Source organism: Neodiprion lecontei, chromosome 1, assembly GCF_021901455.1.
Source record: "Neodiprion lecontei isolate iyNeoLeco1 chromosome 1, iyNeoLeco1.1, whole genome shotgun sequence".
Classification (NCBI taxonomy): domain Eukaryota; kingdom Metazoa; phylum Arthropoda; class Insecta; order Hymenoptera; family Diprionidae; genus Neodiprion; species Neodiprion lecontei.
The window spans coordinates 27398551-27421596 of record NC_060260.1 but is presented as its reverse complement, the minus strand read 5'-3'; the positions used below and the strand labels follow the sequence as shown (position 1 = coordinate 27421596).

The 23046-nt window shown below is 42.2% G+C and overlaps 1 long non-coding RNA gene across 1 annotated transcript; it reads right to left on the bottom strand.

Annotated features, from left to right (window-relative positions):
• Window positions 1-15514: 15514 nt before the first annotated feature.
• LOC124293104 lies at window positions 15515-17088 on the bottom strand. The gene is made up of 3 exons (XR_006903020.1): window positions 16610-17088; window positions 16284-16521; window positions 15515-16107 (listed from the first exon to the last, which is right to left on the bottom strand). It is a non-coding gene; the product is annotated as an uncharacterized LOC124293104 (long non-coding RNA).
• Between the last annotated feature and the right edge of the window lie 5958 nt (window positions 17089-23046).

Genomic DNA, 23046 nt, shown 5'->3' with positions numbered 1-23046 from the left:
CTTGGGGTCCAATTGGTCGGGAAAGAGTCATATGAATCAATTCTGAGACGAAAAATTTTTTGGTCAAAAAAAAAGGAAGGTTAACCCCTTTGTATTTTTGGCGAAAATTTTCGCGATTTTCAAAAGTGCTGGAATAAATTAATTGTGGCACTATTCCGACGTAATTTTGCGAGAGAAATCGATTGGGCGCAGTCCCAATACGCTGCGATCAACGCATCGAAAGTTACAGCCAAAAAACGAAAACCTGAATTTTCGACATTTTTCAGCAGGTGCTTTTTTCCTCGTATCTTCTCTCCCGTTGATCCCACGCTACTTTAGCTGCGTTTTCTGAGTTCCTTGGGGTCCAATTGGTCGGGAAAGAGTCATACGAATCAATTCTGAGACGAAAAGTTTTTTGGTCAAAAAAAAAGGAAGGTTAACCCCTTTGTATTTTTGGCGAAAATTTTCGCGATTTTCAAAAGTGCTGGAATAAATTAATTGTGGCACTATTCCGACGTAATTTTGCGAGAGAAATCGATTGGGCGCAGTCCCAATACGCTGCGATCAACGCATCGAAAGTTACAGCCAAAAAACGAAAACCTGAATTTTCGACATTTTTCAGCAGGTGCTTCTTTCCTCGTATCTTCTCTCCCGTTGATCCCACGCTTCTTTTGCTGCGTTTTCTGAGTTCCTTGGGGTCCAATTGGTCGGAAAAGAGTCATACGAATCAATTCTGAGACGAAAAATTTTTTGGTCAAAAAAAAAGGAAGGTTAACCCCTTTGTATTTTTGGCGAAAATTTTCGCGATTTTCAAAAGTGCTGGGATAAATTAATTGTGGCACTATTCCGACGTAAATTTGCGAGAGAAATCGATTGGGCGCAGTCCCAATACGCTGCGATCAGCGCATCGAAAGTTACAGCCAAAAAACGAAAACCTGAATTTTCGACATTTTTCAGCAGGTGCTTTTTTCCTCGTATCTTCTCTCCCGTTGATCCCACGCTCCTTTTGCTGCGTTTTCTGAGTTCCTTGGGGTCCAATTGGTCGGGAAAGAGTCATACGAATCAATTCTGAGACGAAAAATTTTTTGGTCAAAAAAAAAGGAAGGTTAACCCTTTTGTATTTTTGGCGAAAATTTTCGCGATTTTCAAGAGTGTTGGAATAAATTAATTGTGGCACTATTCCGACGTAATTTTGCGAGAAAAATCGATTGGGCGCAGTCCCAATACGCTGCGAACAACGCATCGAAAGTTACAGCCAAAAAACGAAAACCTGAATTTTCGTCATTTTTCAGCAGGTGCTTCTTTCCTCGTATCTTCTCTCCCGTTGATCCCACGCTCCGTTTGCTGCGTTTTCTGAGTTCCTTGGGGTCCAATTGGTCGGGAAAGAGTCATACGAATCAATTCTGAGACGAAAAATTTTTTGGTCAAAAAAAAAGGAAGGTTAACCCCTTTGTATTTTTGGCGAAAATTTTCGCGATTTTCAAAAGTGCTGGAATAAATTAATTGTGGCACTATTCCGACGTAATTTTGCGAGAGAAATCGATTGGGCGCAGTCCCAATACGCTGCGATCAACGCATCGAAAGTTACAGCCAAAAAACGAAAACCTGAATTTTCGACATTTTTCAGCAGGTGCTTTTTTCCTCGTATCTTCTCTCCCGTTGATCCCACGCTTCTTTTGCTGCGTTTTCTGAGTTCCTTGGGGTCCAATTGGTCGGGAAAGAGTCATACGAATCAATTCTGAGACGAAAAATTTTTTGGTCAAAAAAAAAGGAAGGTTAACCCCTTTGTATTTTTGGCGAAAATTTTCGCGATTTTCAAAAGTGCTGGAATAAATTAATTGTGGCACTATTCCGACGTAATTTTGCGAGAGAAATCGATTGGGCGCAGTCCCAATACGCTGCAATCCACGCATCGAAAGTTACAGCCAAAAAACGAAAACCTGAATTTTCGACATTTTTCAGCAGGTGCTTTTTTCCTCGTATCTTCTCTCCCGTTGATCCCACGCTCCTTTTGCTGCGTTTTCTGAGTTCCTTGGGGTCCAATTGGTCGGGAAAGAGTCATACGAATCAATTCTAAGACGAAAAATTTTTTGGTCAAAAAAAAAGGAAGGTTAACCCCTTTGTATTTTTGGCGAAAATTTTCGCGATTTTCAAAAGTGCTGGAATAAATTAATTGTGGCACTATTCCGACGTAATTTTGCGAGAGAAATCGATTGGGCGCAGTCCCAATACGCTGCGATCAACGCATCGAAAGTTACAGCCAAAAAACGAAAACCTGAATTTTCGACATTTTTCAGCAGGTGCTTGTTTCCTCGTATCTTCTCTCCCGTTGATCCCACGCTACTTCAGCTGCGTTTTCTGAGTTCCTTGGGGTCCAATTGGTCGGGAAAGAGTCATACGAATCAATTCTGAGACGAAAAGTTTTTTGGTCAAAAAAAAAGGAAGGTTAACCCCTTTGTATTTTTGGTGAAAATTTTCGCGATTTTCAAAAGTGCTGGAATAAATTAATTGTGGCACTATTCCGACGTAATTTTGCGAGAGAAATCGATTGGGCGCAGTCCCAATACGCTGCGATCAACGCATCGAAAGTTACAGCCAAAAAACGAAAACCTGAATTTTCGACATTTTTCAGCAGGTGCTTTTTTCCTCGTATCTTCTCTCCCGTTGATCCCACGCTTCTTTTGCTGCGTTTTCTGAGTTCCTTGGGGTCCAATTGGTCGGGAAAGAGTCATACGAATCAATTCTGAGACGAAAAATTTTTTGGTCAAAAAAAAAGGAAGGTTAACCCCTTTGTATTTTTGGCGAAAATTTTCGCGATTTTCAAAAGTGCTGGAATAAATTAATTGTGGCACTATTCCGACGTAATTTTGCGAGAGAAATCGATTGGGCGCAGTCCCAATACGCTGCGATCAACGCATCGAAAGTTACAGCCAAAAAACGAAAACCTGAATTTTCGACATTTTTCAGCAGGTGCTTTTTTCCTCGTATCTTCTCTCCCGTTGATCCCACGCTCCTTTAGCTGCGTTTTCTGAGTTCCTTGGGGTCCAATTGGTCGGGAAAGAGTCATACGAATCAATTCTGAGACGAAAAGTTTTTTGGTCAAAAAAAAAGGAAGGTTAACCCCTTTGTATTTTTGGCGAAAATTTTCGCGATTTTCAAAAGTGCTGGAATAAATTAATTGTGGCACTATTCCGACGTAATTTTGCGAGAGAAATCGATTGGGCGCAGTCCCAATACGCTGCGATCAACGCATCGAAAGTTACAGCCAAAAAACGAAAACCTGAATTTTCGACATTTTTCAGCAGGTGCTTTTTTCCTCGTATCTTCTCTCCCGTTGATCCCACGCTACTTTAGCTGCGTTTTCTGAGTTCCTTGGGGTCCAATTGGTCGGGAAAGAGTCATACCAATCAATTCTGAGACGAAAAATTTTTTGGTCAAAAAAAAAGGAAGGTTAACCCCTTTGTATTTTTGGCGAAAATTTTCGCGATTTTCAAAAGTGCTGGAATAAATTAATTGTGGCACTATTCCGACGTAATTTTGCGAGAGAAATCGATTGGGCGCAGTCCCAATACGCTGCGATCAACGCATCGAAAGTTACAGCCAAAAAACGAAAACCTGAATTTTCGACATTTTTCAGCAGGTGCTTGTTTCCTCGTATCTTCTCTCCCGTTGATCCCACGCTACTTCAGCTGCGTTTTCTGAGTTCCTTGGGGTCCAATTGGTCGGGAAAGAGTCATACGAATCAATTCTGAGACGAAAAGTTTTTTGGTCAAAAAAAAAGGAAGGTTAACCCCTTTGTATTTTTGGCGAAAATTTTCGCGATTTTCAAAAGTGCTGGAATAAATTAATTGTGGCACTATTCCGACGTAATTTTGCGAGAGAAATCGATTGGGCGCAGTCCCAATACGCTGCGATCAACGCATCGAAAGTTACAGCCAAAAAACGAAAACCTGAATTTTCGACATTTTTCAGCAGGTGCTTTTTTCCTCGTATCTTCTCTCCCGTTGATCCCACGCTCCTTTTGCTGCGTTTTCTGAGTTCCTTGGGGTCCAATTGGTCGGGAAAGAGTCACACGAATCAATTCTGAGACGGAAAATTTTTTGGTCAAAAAAAACGGAAGGTTAACCCCTTTGTATTTTTGGCGAAAATTTTCGCGATTTTCAATAGTGCTGGAATAAATTAATTGTGGCACTATTCCGACGTAATTTTGCGAGACAAATCGATTGGGCGCAGATCCAATACCCTGCTATCAACGCATCGGAAGTTACAGCCAAAAAACGAAAACCTGAATTCTCGACATTTTTCAGCAGGTGTATATTTCTTCTGAATTTCTCTCCTGTTGATCCCACGCTCTCTTCGCTGCGTTCTCTGAGTTCCTTTGGGCCCAATTGGTCGGAAAGAGTCATACGAATCAATTCTGAGACCAAAAGTTTTTCGGTCAAAAAGAAAGGAAGGTTAACCCCTTTGTATTTTTGGCAAAAATTTTCGAGATTTTGAAAAGTGCTGGAATCAATTGTATCAGGCGCTATCCCGACGTAATTTTGCGAGAAAAATCGATTGGGCTCAGTACCAATACGCTGCGATCAATGCATCAAAAGTCACAGCCAACAAACGAGAACATGTGTTTTCGACAGTTTTCAGCAAGTGCCCTATCGCTCATAATTTTTTTCCTGTTGGTCCCACGCTACCATACTTCACCCTACCCCACCCTACCCTACCCTACCCAACTATACAATCACTACTATATTATATAATTCTTGCATTGATAGCTACTGGATATGGGCTTGCACAAAAGTGAATTGAAATAATTTATTGTAAACATTACATGTTCAAACAAGTTCCACTAAAATATAATTGTGATTGCCACTAAATAATAAAAAAATATTATTTTCACTGTGCACAAATCCTCATCCTCCTCGGCCACCTCGTACTCTGTGAGCGCAGGTAGCGTACCTTGGGCGCAGGAACCACGGACCGCTTGTTCCTGAAGTCGAGTTTCACCAGGTAGCCGACTCGAAGCGCATAAACTACGGACCGCTTGTCCTGGAACTCGAGTTGCACCAGGAAGCGGACCAGAAGCGCAGGATCCAGGAGATAGACAACCCGGTACTTGAAATCTGCCGAGCGCGAGTCTCATACGTTAGCTCTACTGCGCGGTTGTTTCCAGACTGAAGAATTCGGCCAGCTGATTGATGGCGAGCTGAGGTGATCTATGGCGTCAAGAGAAAAAAAAATTTGAGTGACGTCACTTTCTGAACATCCGAACTTTGGTTTTGAACTTCAATACTATGTTCGATATAAGATGATGTGATATGATGTATTTATTGTATAGTGATCTTAGTGTCTATATTTCAGACAAGAAATACGCACTTCATCTTTCCCGCCGATTCCAGACTCTAGCGGCTAGGCCCTTCGATGGTCAGCCTTTGACTAAAGATATATTCTCCAGCTAACGGGTCAGTCAATAAAGCTGCCGTTCTGCGGCAGTTAGATGATAAAAATTTTCGCATGTACCTTTCAAAGGTGTGTTGAAATATGTACACTCAAATATTCAAGAAGCTTCCTTCTTGCTCTGTGTATCAAAAAGAAAAAAATCGCCGACAATCACCTATTTGGGTGTCTAACTCAGGACATTGTGTTGAATACTGTCTCATATGCGGAGCATTTATTTCATCTCGATCAAAATTAGAGTATCCGTGATGTATTACAGTTGCTCTTAAATATATTCCATACGAACAGTTTTCGAAAAACAATTCTGCTCCTCTACCCAACGTAGATACTTCACTTGCGACTAGCTACAACAGCGTTTCGATTTTATGCCTACGAAAATTCACGATCGAGAGAGCAAATGAAAAGTTGTTGGACTAGTGACGAATAATAATGCTATGGAATACATCGAGACCATGTCGAGTAGAATCCCATTTTGAAATGATTAACTCTTCTATTTTCACATCATAGACGCATTATTGTAGATAATCTAGTTTGTCTCCTGGAAAATTATAAAATTTATAGTATGCATCACGTATCAATCGGTAATGGATCGTATTATACATATATATGAATATTTTTGGTCTTTGCATCAGTATTACATTTGATCTATTATTATTTCTGATCTATGTATACATTCTTCTCTCGCGTACCTGTACTTCATTTAAATCACTGTTTCGCTACGAATCTTGGAAGAAATTCATCCTCATCATCAATTTCTTGTGTCGCCAACAAGTCGATAAGTACACACATGCTAAGTACTGGCTTGGGCGAAGACTGTGTTTTTCGGAAGGTGAATGCAGCCAGCATTATGTCGAAATCGGTAACTCTCTGATGTTCTTCAATTAGATTTTTCACTCTACCGTTGGAACATCTCAGGGAGCGCAAGCACACGACGATTTTCGGTTCTCACACCAAATCCCATTAGGGCCATGTGTCCCCATAGGGACAGTTGTCTTTATATTCTCTAGTCAACGCCTTGTCGTAGCTCACATCCCGGAGTCGCTTGGTACGTACATTTGCATTGCAAGTGACTGAACTACAGACCCATATATATTGGGTTACTTACGTCAAACTGGGTTTCTTGCGGTTGTTTTTCTGTAACGGTGAGTTTGCGATACACATCCGTATACGTACGGGATTCTTGATGGCCTCGCGATTCGAGGGGGTTAATATCGCGGCCGGTATAAAGTGTGTTTCACGAATATGCTGGACTGTTTTTCAAATCGCTCGCTGTTCAGCCGTAGGATCATTGTGACAATTTTTTCACTCGCGATTACAATGTCAAAAGAAAACTGAATAATGGGCCTTGTACACCGTTCGGAAGAAGCTAAGAAGTAAAAACTTTGTTCTTTCTACCGGATGCTTAGCACCTTTCTTTTCTGATAATGTACCCGCTAGATTAGATCGAGAATAATAGAACTTTTACATACGAACCTTTGACTGTCTTTGTTCTGTCGTATTCAATGGATCCCTGCGGTACATGCAGCTATGTGGACCAGGCCCCATGTAAGACAATAGACTACATTTGCTGAGGGGATTAGATACATCGACACCTTTGTACACTTTGTTTCCAACGGTAGATGTCTATACTTTTTTTAAGCGTACTTACAAATATTTGAAAATCATGAAAAAGCGACCTAGCAAATCCAACTTTCCCTTGTAGATTCCAACTTAGGCGCAATCATCACCGAGTCATGGACTGACTTCATTATTTCCAAGCTGCTTCAGATTAGTAGTATCGGGGCTCTAGTCTCTGAGTTACTATAACTAGCTTTATTTCAATAGTACTGCCAAATAATTTGCAAAGTACAAGCGAGGTACCTTATTGCATAACCTTCTTTCATTTTGTTTACCATGTTTTTTTCTGGATTGCATAAGTCTTGACTCACCAGTACCGGGCCGGTATAGAATCCGAAACTTCGTCCATTTGCACCGTCGTCGTTATGGTATTGAGAGGGAAAAAATTCTTCACAGAGGCCGACGCCCACCCCAATCTTGTTGAAAATAAAAGAATTGCAGTTTTCAAGTGAAGAATTAAATGTCACTTCAGTCGCTGTAGCTATTAGCACGCTGCTGCTGTCGCCTACGCCATTGACAAATATTGATCCTTGGACTCCCTCCATTAATCTCATCTGTCACCAGTTTGAAGGATAATTTTTATTCGCCTTCTTTCTTGAGTCATTGCATGTTATACTCTCACATATATCACAATCGCAACTAAAAATGTGCTGCTTGTCGTCATGGGATCCATTTATGTGTGATTTGTCTGGCAATCAGTCAATTTCGTAAATATTCAAGATGTAAAAATCGTACAAACACTTTAATTAAACAAGTCATCAGCTAGAAGCCTATGAATAGAGAATTACCATTTTCAAATTATTACCTCGAATAATGAGGCGTACATATGGGGATACCAGTTATTGATTCATCCACCTTGTAGCAGGTGCACCAGCGGTACCTGAAGTGGATACCTCCTGAGAAGTCCCTGAATCCTTCCACGTGAGAAATGACTTTTCAAACCTCCCAAGTCACCATTATTATTTTCCAAAATGGGTTATTCGTGAAAATGCTCGTACACTATCACCAACTGGCTGCTTTCTCAGTGCCGCCTGCAAACTGCGGCGTTTATCATTGTATCCTAAAACGGCTTCAGCCTCCGTAATTTGTGCTCATATGCCAGAAGTAGGTACACACATCATCCGTCCGACTTGTAATACCATGCAATTGGTTTACAAAGCCATTGAGCTGCAGGACGAGGTTTCGGACCAGTCCAACCGGCCGGACGCCGGGCGGTGGAGAGTTCCGGACTTTGCTTGGCTGTACGGTGCAACGCGTCGAGCGTGAGAGAGGCGTGGGCGACTCGTAGGTAAGGTATGCCGTTTAATTACACCACCGTCGGGCAGTCGTGTTCGACCCAGAACGACGTGCGTCGTGATAGTATTTAAGAATCTCTCGTCGGCGGCGGATCAACCAAGGTGTTCGGTTCTGCGTCTATATCCCACTCTCAAAATTTCTCTCCATCACACGTCGTCGCGACGGCGAGCGCCACACTGCCTGGTTGGTCGGTTCAACAACCCTGTAATAATCAGCGATCTGTCGCAACAATGGCCGTCGATAAGAATTACAATGAAACAGACGCGGCGAGATGCTGGCCCCGAGCTAGCAAACAATGAGTAACAACGAGAAATAATGAAGAACGATCTATGCGCGCGATGTATACCTCTGCTTTATGATCGATGCTGCGGAGGGCTGCTTGAACAAGTACGCACACCTTTATACACGTATGCGAGTCGACGTAAATGCACAATACCTCATACTGACGTTTGTATCTCGTGACAAACGGAATGGTTATTGAGCTAAGTTGTACACTCGTGCACGCCGAATGGCGCACTAGCTTTCGTGATTCAAACTCCCAATCGCGAACTATGGAAGATTAGTTGTAAGGATACGTGAGGTAGATAATTTGGACTGATAACTGAACTAATAAATAAATAAACACTAAATATAGGAATCAGGTTTCAGGCTTTCAAAATATGCAGAAAGAAATCATGACTATAGAGCAGGTACGCGAGTATTCAAAACGTATAGCATGAAAAGAGTGGGTTAAACTGTATTCGATATTCTATTAAAAGAGACGGACTGTTCTACGGCGCTATTTGGGAGCATCCTTGACCAAGGTGCCGATAATTTATTTTTTAGAAGTCGCATGCTCAAATAATCAGTAATTTTGATGACCTTGGCTGATCAAGTCACGCGATCTCAACTGTAAGCTTTCACGGAGGAATGCGAATGTATTTGCAATCCGGTCGACGCTCACGGCCGCAGACACCGTTAATCAGATGCGAGCACCTTTATCTCCTCAGCGGAAAAAATTGGGACTCATAAGGACGTCACAAAATTCCTGTGTATTTTTCAGGGGATCAGAGCATGGTTGTGCGCTGTGCCGTTCGAAACTGAGTGTACACAAGATTAAGCGCTTACAGCTAACTTAGATACTTGGCACTGACTACAAAAATCAATGACAGCGAACCATCGTAACCCCGGAAATGCTAGGTTGATATAATTCTGGAATTGATAATAGCATCTTGATAGAAATACAAAATTATTTGTAATACATGTACTTGACACAGAATTATGAACTGGTCCCATAATAAGTACATATAAAGTCGACACGGAGAAAATTTAATGAATTTACCAACTATGAAAATCGAATATAGCGATAAGAATGCTTTCATAACTCAAATGAATATCGTGTCCCTCAATAAGCCAAGATAATGTTTTGATAACTTTTTTTGCCCGATCAAACGACTTGTTTTCAATCAAAAAGACATTTCTCTTGCTTGATTTGTTCACCATGTTCGGTAGATTCACATACCGCTGTCTCTGTAGAAAAATAAGGATTGTCAAGATATTAAGAAAAATTCATCGTCTTTTCTACGAGCGATGGACTAAGCGTTACAGGCGATAAACAAAAGATTTACGTCGTAATTTCTCTGCCGTTGGCCCTGCACTCTTTTTGGCATCTTTTCTGCGTTCGGGAAGGTTTATATGTCTGTGAAGGGCTAGAAAGAAATAAAAAAAATAAAAAACTATACAGAAGAACAAACAAATCTATAAATAAGTAGTTATGTAGGACTAGATATAAATATAATGTACGCACAAATACACACACTTGAAATTCTAACAAGAAAACTTGAGCTTTAAATTGCCATTAAAATGAAATTTTTGTAATGAAGATATAAAAACTGTATACACACAAGCATATAGATATGCTCAGGTATAGAGAACTGTCAATAACATCAAGAACAAAATTGATTACAATGTGTATGTAGAAAGTAACGATGATCTTCCAAATAAATCTAAATCTACATCTAACGCCTTTGCATTTTTGGTAAAAATTCACGTGATTTTGTAGTGCTAGCGATTTTGTAAAGGCCTGCCTAGAGGCGCAACATACCTTGCATGATACTATACATAATGCTTGATGTCGTCTTCTATTTTTCATGTAAATTACATTGAATAAAATAAAAAACCAATTTTCACCGTATATCATTTATATTCCCTCTTCCATTCCGAATTTGCATTTACATTCTCCGTTTCTCCTAATCGGTAGATCCGCTAGGAAGTAGGTATTATTGGTACATTTCTTATGATTCAATGATGCTCATGTTTCATCGCAAGAAAATGCTTCTTAATTAACTGAAGACTGCCGAAGATGGAGCCAAGCAGAGACTCAATTCAACTATCTTAACTGAAGCCAAAGTTTGATGTACCTACCAAGTTGAATAAGTTAGTAATGAATTGTAGATGAATATTCATGACGTAACCGCTTTGAGCAGATCTTCCATAAAACGCAGCTTTGAAGAATTTCCTGTAGGTTAATAAAGTTGTACGCGATTTTCAATTATACCACGTCTCTCACGCAGTAATTTGTCGAATTCAACCGAATTAAACCAAATTAATTCGATCTTAACTGAACTAAGATCTGATAAAAGTTTTGTAAATGATCAACAATATCATTATTCTGATCCCTTGAGGTTTAATTCGGATTCTTCTTTACCGATTGCACTCAATTAGATAGGTTTCTAGCCGTCACATTGACCGATCAGGACACTTATTATCACTCCACCATTACAATATTCAGTTCAGTTTATTAAAAATCACAAGCGGTCCTCGCAAACTTCATGGTAACAATTCGTTGATTTTTCTCCCGTTCTGATTAACTGCTGGATGAGCATCCGACGCTGAGCTCATATTCATGAAGAAGGTGTCGCGAAGCGCTGGATGCGATTGTTGACTGTTGGGCTTCGGTCAATCACATTTGTCATGTCGCGTGTGCCAGTTACGGCCTACTGATCCACTGGATGCCGGTGTCTTACGTAAGTATCAATTAAAGTACAATGTAAACTACATAGAAGGTACAAAAACGGCACCAGCCCAGGATTTCTTGCCAATAAATTGCTTCGCCTACGTCACTCCGTAGGTACAGGAGCGCCGTCCTGCTGCGGTAGAAGCCTCCTAATTAGTGAGATCAGCTGGTAGACGTAAATATTGGAGTTTACGTTGAAGCGGTACATGCCACGCCATGCCACGCTAGTCTTCGCAGCCGTATCGCAGCAGTAGCAGCAGCAATAGCAGCAGCGGCAGCTGTGCATCAATTCCGAGATTTCGTATCGAGGTTGTAAATTCGAACCAGATTTTAATCGACGGACTTGAAAGTCGCCTACTTGCAGGGCACACCGGTCTCGCGTTCTTGCCAAAGATTGCTCCGGATGCTGGAGAATGCAGCTTGCCACGGAAGGGTTTGCCGCTAGGTGAAATTCGATTCTTCCACGATATACTTGTTCGTGTGTCAATACCGTTGCGGACTTGAAATGATTTATAAACTGCACCTGTATGCGTCTATGCAAATCGTGCCGTACCTGCCGTTCTATCTTTGTACGATTAGACGATATATTTTGCCGAGTACTTGCATTTTACTCAGTTCAACAACTTCATGCGGGTATTTTATTCGCCAAAAATTTACGAATTTCACGTCGCTTTAAATTTAATCAAGTTAAAACTGTATTCTATACATCCGTTAACGAGGCACCGAGTTCAATGAATAACTTAAATTCAACGAGGTAAATTGTGAATAGCTATTCCATGCGACCACTATAATCGCGTATAACAACGTCAACTGATCTCTCGACGTTTCACGGTCATGTACCCGCTTAAGTAAACGTATCAAATGAGGCTTTTTGCCCGTTTTAATTCTCGAGATTTCGACAAATTCCGATCCTACTGTCGTTGCCAGGTTTTTACCTCAGTTTGCGAGGCGATGACGATACTGCTTTTTCAAGATGTGACACTTCATCAGGAAGCTGTGCAACAATAGAATGAACGGTCGTTGTACGTGAGTGGCTGGATCTTTCGATAAAGGGCATTGGGCTCGTAAAGTATCTGAAAAAGAAAAACAGTCTATTGTTAACAACTCTTTGCGGCGTACGTCTGTCACGCGACACACGGTGTCCAGTGACTCTGGTTTCGACGTTGATTCCGGCGACCAGCGTTCCGCTTTGCATCGGATTGGTATTTGGTATAAGCGGAGTGCACTTCAGTCTGATCATATTGGGTCAGAACGATCCTAAACAATTTGCAAGTGTCACGCAACGCGTTGTCCTACTTGGAGAGAAAGAGACACTTTAGCTGCTTTACGGCTTTTTCACCATCGAGATTCGCTTCGCCCAAGATTCAACGTTGGGTCGTAAATTAGCTCTTGCTCTCTCGTTCTCTATCTACTGTTGTTGTTATTGTTGTTGTCGTTGTGTAGTAATGAGCTTAAACGGAAAACAAACGCTCTCTCATCCTACTGCAAATATATCTATACACCGCACGACGCACTTAGACGTTTAAGCCAGGCATACATTCTCTACTTGTTTATGCATGAGAAAACTTTTGCGGGTGCAACTGTACAGCCCATAAAGCAACACCGGAGACCCCGTAGAAGATAGTTAGCTATAAAGAGATACTACTATAGGACACTGTGAAAATTCTAACCACAGCAAATGATACTGTTTATATTTATTTTATCCTTCGCTATAACTTCTCTCCTTTTTTTATACTGTAACCCAATGGATAGAAAACATAAGGAACCATTACGGTATTACAAAATGTATTGTACAGTATATGGTTAATGGGTTGTATAGAAGGTTATCCTGCTGATAAATTTTGTAAAATCAAAACTCCGTGACACTCAAGTTTGTATTGTGAACCTGACCTATTTTGACATTGCCACGGTCTCCAAGAGCTGGTTTGAATTCATAACGATTTGCGGTTGAAAAAAATTCTTTCAGGTGTGTTGTGGCGGAACTGAAAGCTATGTCATATATATAACCATTTGGCTCGGGCGATGCTCCCGTTTTCCGTAATTTCAATCACCCGCATTCTGCCAACCCCCGACGAGAAAGTAGGCTTACTGCAGTACGCGATATGGGCGCGCGCACGATCACCGTATTTAAGAACAGTTAGGCGAAACCAATTATATCGTTAATATTTCATTGCTGATTGAATAACAGTTCAGAAGGCTCGAGGGAGAAAAGTCTTTGGTCTTTTAATTTCACGGTGCTCCGGCTAAATCTCCGATCAAGATTTTACATTGGACAAAAATATAGGCGTACTCGGAACCGATTGAGACAGTTGTCAAAGATTTGTCAAACATCGTCTTTGACGTCAAACAGCCAAAGAAATTAGAACAAGATCATTATTTTCCTGGCAAAGAAAGAATCCTTGGCAAGTGCGATCTCTCGAGCCTCTACCGATGACTCTTAAGCACTTGTCATCGAGGATTTGGCTCTTAAATCCTCGCCAACAAGTTCGAATTACGCGTGTCACTCGCCTCCAGGCTGAACGAGAAGGAGGATGACCCTACCCTCGTACACCGGGTCTCAGACCTCGGATGGTCCACAGCTGGTTGGATTACCAAAACGTTGGGTCGATGGCTGCAGCAGTCTACAAGAGATCGCGGTGCAGCCCACGCACGGTACCTCGCCAGTGTTTGTGTAGTGCAGTATAAATATTTACCTCGACATACCGGTGGCGCAGCGTTAGATGGCTTTATGGATGTGTTGAAAGTTTTGGCCTTAGTGAAAATCGTGCGGTGACGGTATAGGGTTTAGTTCTTTTTTCCCCAATGATCCGCAACTAATTCCTTTATCGGACCATCTTTGCGTGCATGAAGACATAACGTGTATTCCTTCTTTCCCAAATTTCCCAAAACTTTCAGTTAGTCGCAGCTCGTTCACATGCAGGTGAAACCGCAGGTCGTTAATATTCATAGATTGCACGATCGTCTCTCCAGCGCCTGGCATCGTTACGAGATTTATACTCATTTAAGTACATTTCAGCATCCAACTTCTGACCGTTAGGGCTTAAACGCCTCTCCGTAGTCCAGGCGTTGACTCTGACTTAATCAGCGTACGACGTAAGTGGAATTTTAGTCCAAGAATCTCCCTCTTTCTTTCTATCACCAGATCGATGCTGCTGGTGTTCGGAAGTGTCGTAACAAAAAGTATCCACGTAAAACTCTGAAAACTCCGCGCAGCCGACCACGGCAGTTTCTTAAATCGATTATGTCGAGTGAAATATTTTCGCAAGGTTGTGCTATGAAATGGCCTATTTGCAGTTCTTGAACAAATAGCATTAACGCAACAATTACTATCTGGCTTCACGATGCATGTGGCGGATCCCGCATGCTGAGTGTCCAGTTCCACCAGTCGTCACAGGCGTAATGCTGAGACAGCTGTGACTCGATCCATGCCTGCTGCTGGAAGAATTGTTAGGATTTTAGCTACCATTTCGTTTCCCCGAAGAAAAGGGGATCCAGCTTTGTTCATCGTTCCCTCGTTCTTTTGAACTCCCCGTCACTTCACGCAATATTTTCACAGCTGCGAAGGAAGCTCCAATACCTTCTCGGCTGCTTCTACGTATCGTTAAGAAATCTAATTGTTGCTCCATTCTACATCGTATTACGACCCAGCTGTACTACGGACCTAAAAGCAAGGCTGAGAGCAGTCATTTCGAGAAAGGAAATTCTCGAGTTGGAACCGAAGGAGATATTTGTTTGAAAATACAGTTCTGGTAGGAAACTGGTTTTAATATTCTTGAAATCAATTAATTTGATTACTTATGCTGTTCACGGTGATATTTAAGGTGAACGGTATGTTCATTGGACAATAATTCAAATTACAATGAAGATACGGCTATAAAATTTTTACTTACGTGCCCTGTCCTGCATACAATATCAAGGCACATTTACGGGAGAAGTTAATTTTCAGCTATAACGGAATTAAAATATATTTGCTTTCGTGATTCAGTTTAATAACACGACAGGCACGAGAAAGTTTAAATAGTTTGATTCACGGTTCGGGATTCTAAATTTTTGACGCTTTTCTTTATCTGAAGATTCTATTACATATATTATGCCATATTCTACCCCCGTTGGTTCGTAATACAATTGCATAGATTACATTTTTTCAATATCGCAATGTAGAGTAAACAGAAATAATTCCTTAGACAATTGCTTGCAAATTTTATTTTTTTACATACTCCTCTTTCCATCCGTTTTCTGAATCCTGCTCCCAAATAAAAACGACTTTTCTACCATTGCATGATATTGTTATACAACCACCATAGCTTCCGGATTCTGTCATAATCGGACTGTTAAATTATTATACGATTGTTAATTCGAATTGTATAGCGGTATTGATGTTGTCGTTTAATGCATTTCTGGGTATGTGGACGACGACGCCTCCACGTCTAGACAGCTAAAGCGATCCTGCGACTGGGAAGGTTGTGGAAATAATCCTCTGCGTGGCGTCACGGTGCTGCTCTCGTATCACGAGTTGGCCCCTTCTATTATTTTGCGGTTGAAGGGGATTGAATTATCTCTTTTTACGGACATTGCGAAAGTTAGTCTAGAGAAGATCGTTGAAGCTGAGTAGTCTTATATACTTTGCAGAGGAAGAAAATCATGGAGATGTTGTGCGTGTAGCTCATTTTGTCTGCGACATTGCAATCAAAATCATACAAATTTTGAAGTCAAGCAGATGTGGTACTCTTTCAAAATTTCCATAGACGTCTAGTCTACCGTTTTTAGACCTGCAAAAATCGTAGGAAGAAAAACGATTTTAAAATGAATTACGCGTTGCTTTTTTGACGTAAAATTCTTATATGAGAGAGATTTATTTTATATATTTTGCGCAGCATCCACAAATCGATAAAACGACCGCGTGTAGTGAGTCGTAAGGGGAACACACGGATAAACGTACACTTACCGATAATTAGTGAGCGTAAAGAATGAATAGTCCTCTATTGCACTTTTCCTAAAATGTCAGAGTCCACGAGGGTGGTCATCAACTATAGCCATTTTAGGATCATAACTGAACTTTTTCAAAGCATCATCCGCCGAGAAGATACTTGTCGAGTATCCGCCTTCTCTTTCATTGCAAGAATGACCTCAGACTAGTTTCAACGACTCTCTTCGACGTTCCTGGTACACTCAAGCCCGTCGCTCTGAAGAAAACAAATAAAAAGGAACAGACATTAGACCTGAATTTATATAAACTGCAACTGGCTTGCCAATGAAAAATATCGTCTTTACCGCTGGTACAGCAGCTTGGTGGGTGTAAGACGGCCAACCTGTCCTCTCCGGCTATTTTTATTTCCAGTATCGTGCTGTAGAGCGCGTATGTATTCCAGAGTTCGAATTCAGTGTGTAGGAAATATGGCTGCTGCCCCATGAATGAGTCTGCTGCAGGCAGACCTGCCAGTGTCAGATCAATGACCTGTTTGACCAGTAAGACGGGCGGCCGGCTGGGGCCAGAGGCACCTATACAACCATCCTTGGCGATGGCGTTAGCGATATCCTGGGCGTCGCTGGGCCGTCGTCTTCGTAGTTGTCGTGGCGTTCAGACGTTGCCGAGAAATTAATCTGGACGCGAGGAGAGTTTCGAATAAGAGATCAAAGCTCATGGAAGCCATGTGACGGCATGATTTAAGAAAAAGGAAAACCGCTTCAACGAGCTCGGACAAAAAAGTTGGACATCTCCCTTCGTTAGATAGGGATTTCCGGCTCAGTTTTTATCGACATTGCAGCCATTAACCGAACAGGCCTGAGATGACTATAAAATTAATTAATGTATATCGTTATCAAGGCCTGATGCCTAGCCGAGATAGATATAGAAATGCTCTCTTTCCGTCTTTCTTTCGAGTACCGAGAGTTCCTGAGGCTACACAGAGATATCTTATAATAAATATTATGTAACTTCTCCACAGGGATCTTAATTATTATTCTCTTCACTACGCGTACCGGCCACTCACGTATGGCTTATTGTTCGGAATAAGTTCTGCGCGATGATCTCATGTTATACTGTTCAGCTATTTCGGTACACGTTGAGCGTTACACCCGTGCACAATACGGTTGGACTAATTCGTCGATTTGTTAATTATTTATTGCAAGTAATGGTACAGCATGTACCATTTCGCAATTTCGCAATATATCCGGGCGTCGGTTAACGCGATATTTGCACGGTGCGTAATTTACGATCGTTATTGTAGCAGACTTCGGTACCGAGCGTTTATTGCCCACTAATATTCGTGCCGTAGTTGGCATTCGGAGCGACTCTTGCACAAACAGCTCGTCGTGCAACGATTCTCTCCGCTTCATTATCCAGTCTTACCGCATAGACCCTTGTTGCCGATTATTCATTCAGGAAGTACGTACCTACTAATGGGGACTTCCTCTTGAGCTCCAGTCGGCTATGGATATAACCGTACAAGACATTTTGGACGTCATCGTTCGATCTGACGCAACTCGACACGTGCACGAAACCCGGCTACGTAATCTAATCGAAATTTGACCCGAGACCTAAAGGAATATTCTCGCATGTGCAAGGATTACGCCACTAATTGTAAGTTAGGAACGCTAATCCTTACACAAGGAACGTATGCAAGAAATAATTTCTTACTTGTGACCTTTGCCCGAGATCGATTTCAGGTTCACACATCCACTCTTAAGCCGATCTCGGCCAGACAGTTCAATAAATATGATGCATCTCATGTGACCTGCCATTTGTTAAATTCTCAGTAAACAGGCGGTGCCTGCTTGTGATTGCCGGGTTTTTTGGCTCCAGTAATTAAGAGTTTTCTAATGTCACGTATAATGTTAACCAGGTTGGAGACACTTGATAACGTTTGGACGCATGCGTCTATTGTGTCGATCTGACAGATGTCACAGTGTAGCAATAGTAAAATCGTATGGAAAAAAATGTATGTCAAATTCAGCGAGTCGTATTGAAATCTGTAACAGTATACGTATGGACACGGCGTGTAAACGGATCACCGAATGTGCCAACTGGAAATGTCTTGCTCGATAAAATGAGATGAAAAATTGACGTAGGTATGGTTACTTGCGTAGCGCCAATTAAGGCGCATACGTGGCATTCCTGTCGCTTGCAAGTGTGTCGCCCGGTTATATAAGGTTGTGTTGCGATATAATGCACCGCTCTGGGCATAAGTTGCAGCAGAAGCCAGAAAGTCAGAGAGGTAAGCTCGGGAAGGTAAAAGGTGGATCCAGGACGATTTCTACTGAAAGCCTGTGCCTACTGCACGTAACCATCTTCACGTTCTCGTCGTTGCTGTTTGAATTCTGATTCAAAATCGTACATGTGTAATCTGTAATATCGATCGGCTTGGATATCCTTGATAATTAATCTTAGGAAACATGGATGCCTCACCTTCTGTCATGACCCTTTCCATTGCCATTACCCGAAGTTCTCTTGTTTACCATACTACTTAATTCCTAAAGTCGATTTCCGGAACGACAAGCTTTTTGCCTGAAACCGTTTATGGCCGAGAAGTGGTGTGAAGCGATCCTAGGCTTGTTTGAATAGTGGGATCAGCCGACTCTGGAACTCTTTTGTTCACTCGGGCACCCTTTCCAGAGGTTGGTTGTAAGCCTATTATCACCTCGGGGTCTGCTTCCTGTCTGGTTAGGTAGTTCCAGACCGTGAAACGTTCGAGACCGTAATAGAAGCGCTAATAGAAGTTTTAAGTGGAGAATTTACCGGTGATCGAAGATTCTCCCTTCACTACCAATTAACACCTTTAATTAATCATCTATGCACGGCTTATCGATTTACGTAAAATGATTTTCCTCGCGGTCTGCTCATCGATAAATTATTCGACTTCGCTCCTCACTCGATCAACCACCCAATTACGAGTTGCGGTTCACTTTTACTTACTGCTAAGTTGTCTCATTTGTACGGTTCCTCGAATCGATCGCAATGCTCTTCTTACCTTGAAGGAATTGCCTTGACGGTCGGTGTGAACCGGCAACCAAATCATCTTCTTTCTCAGAACCGATTCCCTCAGCTGTGCGCACGGGCCACTTGTATTCATATCACACGCACCCGATCGGTTGCATACGAAATCAACTTATGTAAGACTTTGGTATGTGCCCGTTAGCTCAGTTGTACATTCGGATGACAAAACGTTGACGGTTTGAAATACCTCGACCAAAACAGCCTTACAGATCGATCTCTGTTTTTTGATCTCACAAATAAATCAGCCAATATTGATGAAAATTTTTCATATAGAGGTAAATATTCCAATATTCCTACCTGATGCAGCCTGTCGGCAGATGTAGGCGAATAATGTCTAAGGAACCTCAACCTATCGTTAGTCAGACCTAAATTTTTCATGGTCACTATACCCTTCCATTGAGCAATGCCTGTTGCCTCAACTTTCAAGTAAAAGACACCTGTACAGATGCTTTGGATAGCGCCTGCTGTTTCTTCACGCACATGAGTCGTGGTCGGTTCCGAGCAGAACTCACACGTGACGCGATAGGACGGCTGGAGACCTTTGTACTTTGTTGGACCATTTTTCACCGGACGTATCGCATTGGTGCTATCTCGATCCGAACCTAGCGCCGTCGACATTGACAAAAGAAACGAAAGTCCGCCCTAATAACCGATGACTTTCTTCGATTCAATTCGTCATGTTTTCCATACCAGAACCGTGCCCTTTCACCTTTCGACGGTACTTATCAGTTGAAAAACAGCACGAGATTGGATACGCACATGTAGTAAGTATGGCAGATACACGCACGATCGATCCATGACTGCCTTCATTGTTGACATCGCCGACAGATATTTATGCCCAATGTATCTGAAAGTACAAGAGTTGAAAGTGAGACATGGTTTCGCGAGTGGTAGACGATCGGGAACTTTTAAAAGCACAAGGGAAGTCCGCGGGCGTTACATTGTCGATCAAAATGAACCGGTGTAAGATAAACGCGGTTTATCATCCGGAAGGAAAGTCTTCGGATTCAGTTTGATGTCGTAACAGAGGACAGGCAAGACTGGCAGCAGCCCTACGTGCGTTACAAAATGGTAGCGTACATTAGAGTGACTGACAGTGGTATTACGATCGTGCATCTTGCGTATCTTGTAGTGATTTTTCAATCTATCTATGGGGAGATACAAGTTGAAATTCAATTACTAACGGTTATTAATATGGATACGTATCTGTCTCAGTTTCAGCGACGCAAACGAACAGAATATTCCGATTGAACCGCGATAGCCCAGCAACGAAACGTCAAACAACTTGAAGCCAATTTCTGATAAGCAATGTAATGAATCAAATTATGATTGGCATATTTTTAATCCAACATGTATAACCAAAACCTTTTTTTTAGACGTATTGTTCCAAGACTGTATTTCAAGGGCAAGGTGTTAGATGTTGTTATTTAAACAAACTACGTGCAAAGTACCTACCTTACGTAGGCAGGTATGCTCACACATCTAGTGTTACAGTTTCCTACTTGAGTTACTAGATTGCGAAGCTGGGCGATTATCTGGCTTGGGTGACAACTGAGTCAGCAATCTCGGCACATCTTTCAACTCTATTTACAGTCTACTAGTATGCAATCTCGGCACATCTTTCGACTCTATTAACAGTCTACTAGTATGTAACGAACGTTGCTTCTCTTCAAAAATATAGATAGAATAACAAAATGATAGAAATTAGATTTCTCATTAGTATTAAAAAGAAGCTTAATCATAAGGAGGCCCGGAATGGATGTTAATTTCGATAAAATATACATGGCGCCGTCAGGTCGCTGTGGAACACAGTGTTGGCGATCATATCGTAAAGTTGCAAAAAAAAAAAAAAAACTGCAATCATTGAATCTGTTGCGAAACGTGTTGGACACGTTACGTAGGGTTCAATTTCCAGGGCTGCCAGTATTGACAAATAAATCGGGAACGAGTCGGGAGACTTTTTTGCCGTATCAGTCAATGGTGGCGACTGCTTGACAGCTGATTTCGGAACGCACCCTTGGTCAAAACACAGTGTAACAGCGCATACATACAGTGGGATAATTCAATAAAGGTGTACGCGTATCGTATTACCTCGTTACTCAACCCAAGAGAGGCTGTTATTACTTGCGTCATTCTGATGTCTGAAAATAAAGCATATTGGCCTTCTGAATTCGTTGCCATATCTAGAAGTGATTTGCGGTCGGCGGCGGTCGATTGATGTAGCCCAGTTTTGGGGGGTATAACCGATACCCTCCCGACACATGCGTGTCGTGAGAATCGGAGGACATCATAACCGTTTGCATGCATGTACCCGCAGCTGTCCCACGTGTATACCATTGGCGAACGTCCACTGAATGCGCCTGCATGCGTGATACCAACATGGTAATGTGTGTAACGTAGAGATTGGACGGTCTTGAGTATACAGGTACAGTTCTGTCCGTAGAGATGCGTGGACGCCTAACGGGCCTGCACGCAGTCGAGGCCATTTATTGAATAGATGATTTCTCCTGGAGACACAATTTGACTACCTTCACTGAACTCAAGACCCCAGCCACGGAGTGACTCTATGCCGAGGGTACCGAGTGTCCCTAGATTGCCACATTTCACTGGGCATGTGATAGATCATCAGCGCAATTCTGAACAGACAGTGTTCCATTTTCGAGAAGAAGTTTCTCACCGTTGAATCACCACCATATCAGGGAATAGAAAATTTCTTCATGTGGTGTCCGTTGGTCAGATTTTTTTTGTTACAGAGGCCACACGCCTTTGGCCTCGATACGTTTCCTAGGGCTTCAAGCGCCACTGGATGAGAAGGTGCCCGCCGTCCGGTCTTCAGTCCGTGCATTAGGTGACAACGGGTGTGAGACTCTGCTGGCGGAAGTTGTGAGAAGTCAAACAGTTACCTACTCAGGATTCAACAAGGTTGAACAAAGGGGCGCCCCATTAATCTGTCCATCTTCCGTCACGAGAAAATCTTTGCACAGTTGACTTCCGATGAGTTTCTGCTCCGTGGTCGTTTTTTCGCATGTGTCCTGACTCCTCACGCTGATTGTTACAAAATTGGGACGAATGTCGTTCACCGTTGGTCCAGTTTCACATTCGTATGGATCCGCCTCACATGGGCCTTCGATGTCCCACATGCTCACACCTACGCTATCCTCCGGCGTTATTCTTTGCTTCGAGCTCTCGTAGACTCGGGTCTTTGCTTAACGAGCCATACTGGTAGTCTGACCTCTCACCGAGAGGAGATCAGCACTGATCGAGGAAGAAACATCGGCGCCGGCACGATTCAAGACACATATTGTCTCGAGTGAAACCTCGCCAGCACGTGCAGCCGGGTGTAAGACGATCCTCTCGGAAGCAATTACTGATATCAACCAATTACTTCGTATGTACCGTTCGTGGGACTCAATTGATCTCTTGACCGGGGAAACGATTTCTCAGGAATCAAAAATTTCTCTCTAAACTCGTCGCTCGGTTGAGCTGCATCCTAGTAGCCTGCAGCCGGACCGAGCGACCGTCGCGCTGAGAATTTTCATGGCCTCCTCCCCTCTGTAACATTATATCCTTGGTGCAATTTACAGATTGCATCAGGGACACCGGTGCATTTTCCTTCTCCATTCACCGATCAGGTTACTAACCCGCCTCTGTACCCACGCTGATTTTAAATACGCTCGGCTTATTATCTTACGTGATGCAAGGTCGTACGAGCATA